Source organism: Coptis chinensis, chromosome 4 (assembly GCF_015680905.1).
Source record: "Coptis chinensis isolate HL-2020 chromosome 4, ASM1568090v1, whole genome shotgun sequence".
Taxonomy (NCBI): domain Eukaryota; kingdom Viridiplantae; phylum Streptophyta; class Magnoliopsida; order Ranunculales; family Ranunculaceae; genus Coptis; species Coptis chinensis.
In genome coordinates, this window is record NC_141459.1 from 88987762 (window position 1) to 88995692 (window position 7931).

Here is a 7931-nt window from a genome sequence, read left to right on the forward strand (position 1 = left end):
CTCTCTTCTTACAAGATTTTCTCTTTGTAAGGGTTCTCTCTCAATTTTGATTACTCTCAAAATTGGGTTTCTATTTAAGACTTAGGTTTTTCAAAACCTTACTTTTGGTTTTTATAGTAACCCACAATTTCGCGGATACTGTAGAAATAGAAGTCTACAAATTTAGACATGAGCGCAAGCGCGCTCTCAGCAAGGCCAATTCGAGCGCGCGCGCCCTAAAAAGTCCAGTAACTTTGTTTCGTGAAAGGTTGAAAAAAAACTATCTTCTTTTTCACAGCAAAGGCACGGGCACGCCTTGGACTAGGCTAAATTGAGCTCGTGCGCGCTCCAACTTATTCGCACAAACAGTACCAGTTTCTCTCCTCTTCCTCATTCTCATGTGAGGGATAACTCCAATAATCTCTCCCTCCCGAACAGTGAGGGTGGGTACCTCCATGCATTCCCAAATCAATAGGAAGAGTGTGTTACCATTCCGGTGATAGCACAACAAACATCAAACTTACCTTTCGGTAAGACTTTGGTCATCATATCCGACCCATTCTTGTCGGTATGGATCTTCTCAATGCTCAAATGTTTGTCTTCGAAAACTTCTCTAATCCAATGATAACGCACATGTATGTGCTTGGATCTAGAAAGAAAACTCGGATTCTTGCTCAAATGGATGGCGCTCTGACTGTCACATAGAACTATAAACTGTTTCTGCTTTGGCCCTAGTTCATCGAAGAACCTCTTCATCCATAACATCTCTTTGCAACACTCAATGGCTGCAATATACTTGACTTCTGTAGTGGAGAGGGCAACACACTTTTGCAACTTAGATTGCCAAGAAACTGCTCCCCCTGTAAAAATAAACAGATAATCGGAGGTGGACTTCATAGAGTCAACATCACTTGCCATGTCTACATCAGAGTTGCCTTCAAGCAAGGTTCTACTCCCACCAAAACACAAACACATTTTGGAAGTGCCCTTGAGATATCTCAATATCCACTTAACACCTTCCCAATGTTCCTTACCCGGATTTGACAGAAATCAGCTTATAACACCAACGACGAAAGCAATATCCGGTCTTGTACGCACCATTGCATACATCAAGCTGCTCACTGTGGATGTATAAGGAATCTTCTCCATTTGACTTTGCTCATGCTCACCTTTTGGACACATATCTTTGGTCATGCGGAACTGTCCACCAAGCGGGCAATTGACTGGCTTGGCTTGATCTATCTTGAATCTCTTCAACACCTTCTCAATGTAGCTTTCTATAGAAAGCCACAACCTCCCACTCTTTCTGTCACGAGTGATCCGCATACCAAGTATCTGCTTTTCTTGGCCCAAATCCTTCATCTCAAAGGACTTACTTAAGTCTTTCTTCAGCTTGGCCGGATATCTTGTTGATGCTTTGCCCAACAATCAATATATCATCCACATACAACAAGAACACTATGAAATCCCCATCTGGAAATTTCTGAACAAACATACAATGATCGAAAGCGGACTTCATGTAGCCATGCTTCACCATAAAGGAATCAAACTTTATGTACCACTGTCTCGGTGCCTGCTTCAATTCAACCCATACAAACTCTTTATCAGCTTGCATACTACGTGCTCCTTGCCTTTGACCTCAAACCCCTCTAGCTGGTCCATATAGACATCTTCTTCAAGGTTTCCATGAAGAAAAGCTGTCTTGACATCTAGTTACTCAATCTCTAAGTTCATACTTACAGTCAGACCCAATACTACCCTGATAGAAGTCATCTTAACTACAGGAGAGAAACTTTCATCAAAGTCAATACCTTTCCTTTGACCGAATCCCTCACAACAAGGCGAGCTTTGTGCCTTGGGTGTGGATTATTTTCCACATACTTGACTTTGTAGATCCACTTATTCTTGAGAATTTTTCTTCCTTTCGGTTTCTCAACTAAGTCATAAGTGTGATTCTTATACAAAGAATCCATCTCATCATGCATGACCTTCAACTAGTTCTCTTTGTCTGTACGTTCAAGAGCCTCTTAATAGTACATAGATTCTCCACCATCAGATAGTAAAACATACATATGTGGTGGATACCTGGTTGAAGCTATTATCTTTCTGTCGGACCTCCTTACCCCATCTTCTTGTTGCTCAGGAGGATGCATTTCTGATTGCTCACTTCATCTACATCTTCTATATCAATATGTTCTATCCCATCATGAGCAATAAGATCATCATCATGAGCTTCAAACTCATGGCTCTCTGCATTCTCAATGCCTTCTGCACGTTCCACAGTAGGAACTTTTGGTTCTGAATCAACAAAATCATTAGTGAAAGCTTCTAGCTTCTCACCATCCTCAAAGTCTGCTATGGTTTGGTCTTTCAAGAACATAACATCTCAACTTTGGATAACCTTTTTGTTAATCGGATCATAAAGTTTGTATCCAAACTTCTCATCCCTATAACCCAGAAAAATGCACTGCTTAGCTTTGTCATCAAGCTTGGATCTCTCATCCTTAGGAATATGAACAAATGTCCTGCACCCAAATACCCTTAAGTATTCATAATCAACATCTCTGCCTGACCATACTCTCTCTAGATAATCACTATTCAGAGGCTTCGAAGGTGATAGGTTTATCACATGTACGGCTGTGCGTATTGCTTCTACATGCATCTCATCTTCTTTACAATGGTTTGGTTCATCCTCTCGGCTATACCATTGTGTTGCCGAGTCTTAGGAACGGTCTACTTATGACGAATCTCATGACTCTTGCAATACTCTTCAAACGGCCTAATGTACTCACCCCTATTATCTGAGCGAATACACTTCAAAGGCTTCCCTATCTCTCTTTCCATCATGCTATGGAAAGTCTTGAACATGCCAAGTACTTTATTCTTGGTCTTCAGACTATATGCCCATATCTTTCTTGACGCATCATCAATGAAAGTCAAGAAGTACAAAGCTCTCCTGTGGGACTTTACTTTCATAGGACCACATAAGTCTGTGTGCATTAGGTCAAGGACAATGTCCTTTCTGTGAGAGGGGAATCTTTAGAAAGACACCCTGTGTTACTTTTCCACCAAACTGTGAGTACATCTATTTAAATGCGTACCTTTGATATTTTGCAAGGCCTTTTGCTTGGCAAGAACTTCCATACCTTTTTCTCCCATATAACACAGTCTCTTATGCTATAGTTCCGAGGAAGCTTCTTCTTGTGCCGCATTCAACTCTGCTTTACACAAACTAGCCTGTGTCTTGTAAAGCGAATAAGTTTTCTTTCCTTTGGCTACTACAATGGAACCTCTGCTCAGTTTCAATACCCTATTACCAAACAAGTTTTGAAAACCATCATCATCTAACTTCCCAGCGCAAATTAGGCTTAGCCGAATGTCAGGGACATGTCTTACATCCTTGAGTGTCAAGGTGTAGCCGATATTGGTTTCTACATGAACATCCGCAATGCCTACAATCTTTCAGACTCTACTATTACCCATCTTTACCTCACCAAATTCACCACAGCTGTAGGTAGTGAAGAATCCCCTGTGCGTTGTGACGTGATAAGATGCTCCTATATCTATCACCCACTCTATATTCTGGCATGAAGTACTAACACAGCACTCACCACGATCTGACATAATTCCTACTATATCATTGTCGACTAGTGCGGTAGTATCTCAGCCTATGTTTTCATTCCTCTTTACCATGTCTTCATGTATACAGTTATTCTTCTCATCCCTCTTCAATGTTTTGCACTCATACTTGAAGTGACCCTTGGTGGCATAATAGTAACATTGTCTCTCTGCCTTAGGAGTTATGTCTTCACCCCTAGATTTGCTTCTGTCATCACCTCTAGAATAAAATGGTTTTTTACTCTTACCTCTCCCCCGTTTCTCTGTGACAAGAATCTTTGAGTGAGAGGAGTTACTTTGTGAACCCCTTCTTGTCTCCTCATTCAACAATTCCCCAGTAACCATCTCCATGGAAATGATTCCATCCTTAGCGGCTTCATTAAGAGAAATTGTTAACGTCTCCCAATTGTCAGGTAGAGAGTTTAATAGGAACAAAGCCTCAACTTCGTCACCCATATTAATCTTCATCAAGTGCAACTAATTGATGGTATTCTGTACTTCATTAAGATGCTTAGACATTAAAGAACCTTCTTTGTACTTCGTGTTAGCAAACTTCTTAATGAGTAGCACTTTGTTTCTGTCCGACTTCCTCTCATAGAGGTCTTCGAGTTTTTTCCACATGGTGGAAAACACTGTCGTCAATCCACTACCGAATATACCCAATTGCTTTTTTGTCAAGTGATAAGAGCCCAAAACTGTAGTTTTAACACCTTAACAATAATACTTTTAGACCAATTATGCGAGTACTAAATCAGAGTTAATGCTGATTACGTGATTTTATGTATTTCAGGCATTGAAGTCAATTATGTGTAGAAATGTGTCACTTTGGTGAGATAAAGGAGCCTATGATTAAAGGCCAAGATTCAAGGAGAAAAAGCCTTTGTAAAGCCCAGTCAAGGCTGAAAAGTCAAAGTCAACGCGGGCAGAAACAACACACAAAAGTCAGCAGAACTTTTGAAGACCGTATATTTGGGCTCAGACCTCAGAATTGGGCCTACATTATGGCAAAACGACTGGCTTGGAATCCGCTTTCCAATGGTCCAAGCCTTGACCCAATCAGAGGATCATAAGTGGATGAAAAATCTATGGAAGTCAAATCCAACTGAAAAAGCCTATATGGATTGAAGAAACTGGGTTTTGGGCTCGATTTTTCGGCCCGAAACATGGCTCCTCAACCCATGCATGAAAATGTAGATTTGGTCTCCTCCATTTCAAGACACAAGACTGAGCTCTTAAGGAGATTAGCTTAGGGTAGAAAGTAGCCATTAGCTTATAGTTTTAAATCTAGATCTAGTTTTTACATGAATTAATTAGCTTTTATTATCTTGTTTTAATTTAGTTATTGAATCAATTGCTATTTCTTCATTATATCAATAAAGTTAATTAGTTCTTGACAATCTAGTTTTATTTTCAATAAATCATTATAGTTTCAATTCATAGATTTAGTTATTTATCATTATTAGTTTCAATTAAATCTAGCAAATTTAGATTTCCATTCTAGTTGAAATAAGTAAAGTTATAATCTTTATATGATGTCTTGTTTAAATTCAATTGGAAATGATAGTTTAATGACTCTTGGCTAAACCTCTAGTAGAGGGGTTCGAGGAAGCCTTGATGAAAGCTTGATTATTGTTAGCGTAAAATAGTCGTAATTTTCCATTCCAATCTAGAAAGTAATTAGTTCACCATGAGAATGGGTTTGATTTCTTTACATGCTAGTTGTTAGTTGGTAGAGAATACCATGACCAATTAGGGATTAGGAACACCCAATTGCTATGTGAAAGCATTATAATTCGGATTACGACGAATCTTCGCTAGTTGATTAAGTTGAGTTAAGGTGGAATCAATCCCCCCTAATTCTTTATCTAGTATCAATTTAGTATTCCGTAGTCGTATAAATTCGTATCTTGTTAGTATAATTTGCATCGTAGTATAAATTAGTAAAACTCTCATTAACTTTGGATAGATTGATAATCTTAGGAAATGCGAATTCTAAAGAACTAGGAGCGAAACAAATCTTTTACTTTAACTCTATTTCGATAGAATCGAGAGTAGAAATCTTTGATAACCCCTTCACACGAAATAGTTTTAGTTTTACTTGCGATTGAGTCTCGTCATTTATTCGTGAGTAAAACTATTCAATTTTATGTATATCATCAAGCTTGCTCCACTCAGCCACAGCAGTCGCTTTCGGTTTTACTCCTCCATTCTCAATGGGTTTTGTCAAGTCCTTGCAATAGAGCAAGTCTTCCATCTTGGCTTTCCAAATAGTGTAGTTAACTTTATTCAGACCAGTTATGTGAGTGTTTACAGAATGGTTCATCTCTATAAGCTATTTCAACTCAAACCTTCTTTCAGGAATTTTGTCCAACACCTTCCGAGAAAAATTTGGATAACAACCTAGATTAATCTAACTTGGATCTTGATACCACTTGTTGGGGACAACGATACCAATCGATCCCCACTAAGATAGCTTGTACTTTGGACAATCTTCTACTCTAAACAAAATCTAAACTTTAACTACAACCAATAACAAACCCAACCTTCCAAGCAATCAACAACTATCACAAACAAGTAATAATAATGCAAAGAAAATAAAACATACCACAACACAAAGATGTATCGTGGTTCAGCCAATAATGCCTACTTCCACAAGAGCTAATCTTTTTATAAGTGTGAGAAGGAAGATTACAATCATCCCTCTCAAGTCTCTCCACCTTACTAGATTACTCTTCTCTCCTTACAAGCTTTTCTCTTTGCAAGGGTTCTCTCTCAATTTTGATTGCTCTCAAAATTGGGTTTCTATTCAAGACTTAGGTTTTCCAACACCTTACTTCTGGTTTTTATAGTAACCCACAATTTCGCGGTTATAGAAGTCTGCAAATTTAGACATGAGCGCGGGTGCGCTCTCGGCAATGCCAATTCGAGCGTGCACGCCCTCAAAAGTCCAGTAACTTTGTTTCGTGAGAGGCTGAAAAAAAACTACCTTTTTTTTCACGGCAAGGGCGCGGGAGCGCCTTGGGCCAGGCTAAATTGAGCGCATGCGCGCTCTAACTTATTCACACAAATAGTACTAGTTTCTCTCCTCTTCCTCATTCTAATGTGAGGGATAACTCTAACAATAAGAAGGTAAGGTGATTGTCTAATGATCTTACCTATACCCATTGCACACATATTAAACCAAAGAAGATAAAATCATAAAAATATTTGAAGTAACAGAGGGAGACTGCTAGAGAGATAATGATGTGCGGTAGATCATGAGTAAAACTGATAAGGAAGTAATATAATTTTTTTTCCTAATAGTAATCCTCCTTGAACGCAATTATTTTACAAAAGATCCATTTTAACGTCTTCTAAACTGTTGCATGTACTAATAAGAGGGATTTTAGCCAAAAAAAGATAGGTTCCATACTTGCATCATAATACTAAATATCGGATATATCAACCCTGCTTTCTCATGGATATATCACTCTCTTTGTTGATATTTTACATTGAACCATATGCAAGTATTGTTGACATCTAATTGACGACATTTTGTGATAAGTCACGATATATCACTTTATATTTACTATAAATGTAATAGTAAATAGTAAATGAAATTATTATCGTCAATCAAAATTGGTTGATATCATCTATATATCGCCATATATCCCAAATATGGTCAGCATCACCGATATATTGTGATATATCAACAAATATCACCTCTATTTATAGTGGAATACATCAAATAGCATATCGTGATATTTATTTATTGTTGGCTGATTTCTAGATAGATATTTTTTACTATGGTCAAATTAGCTTGTCCCTATTGTTAATCAAGTCCGTATATGTATTGTCCGTCTGTGAGTAAGTTGTATATATTGGTAAACTAGTTATTAAATTAATTTTTATAATGGCAATGCAAATTTAGTAAGCTTGTTTATGAGAGACTCGTAGAATCATAATCGATTTGCTCAATTTTAGAAATGTTTTACTTAGCATTTAATTCCTGAAATATCGTTAGAAATTTTGATTGAATTTAGGAAAGTTTTAATTAATACATTTGAAATGACGGTATAAATTCCTTGGATTCTTGAAATAATAACATTAGAAACTTTAATTGATTTGCAAAATTTATCGAAAGTTTAAAGTACATTTAAAAAAAAATAATTTGCTATATTATTAGACAGTTATAGTTACCATTTAGTTCTAACACAAGTTTCAATATTGAAAAATAAAATAAAAAATGTGGTTGTTTGAAACTAAGAATAAATTCAGAAACGTTCCAAAATGATATGATTATATGTATAATGTTAGAAGATATGATTATAAGAGTGAATCAGTCATCACACAAA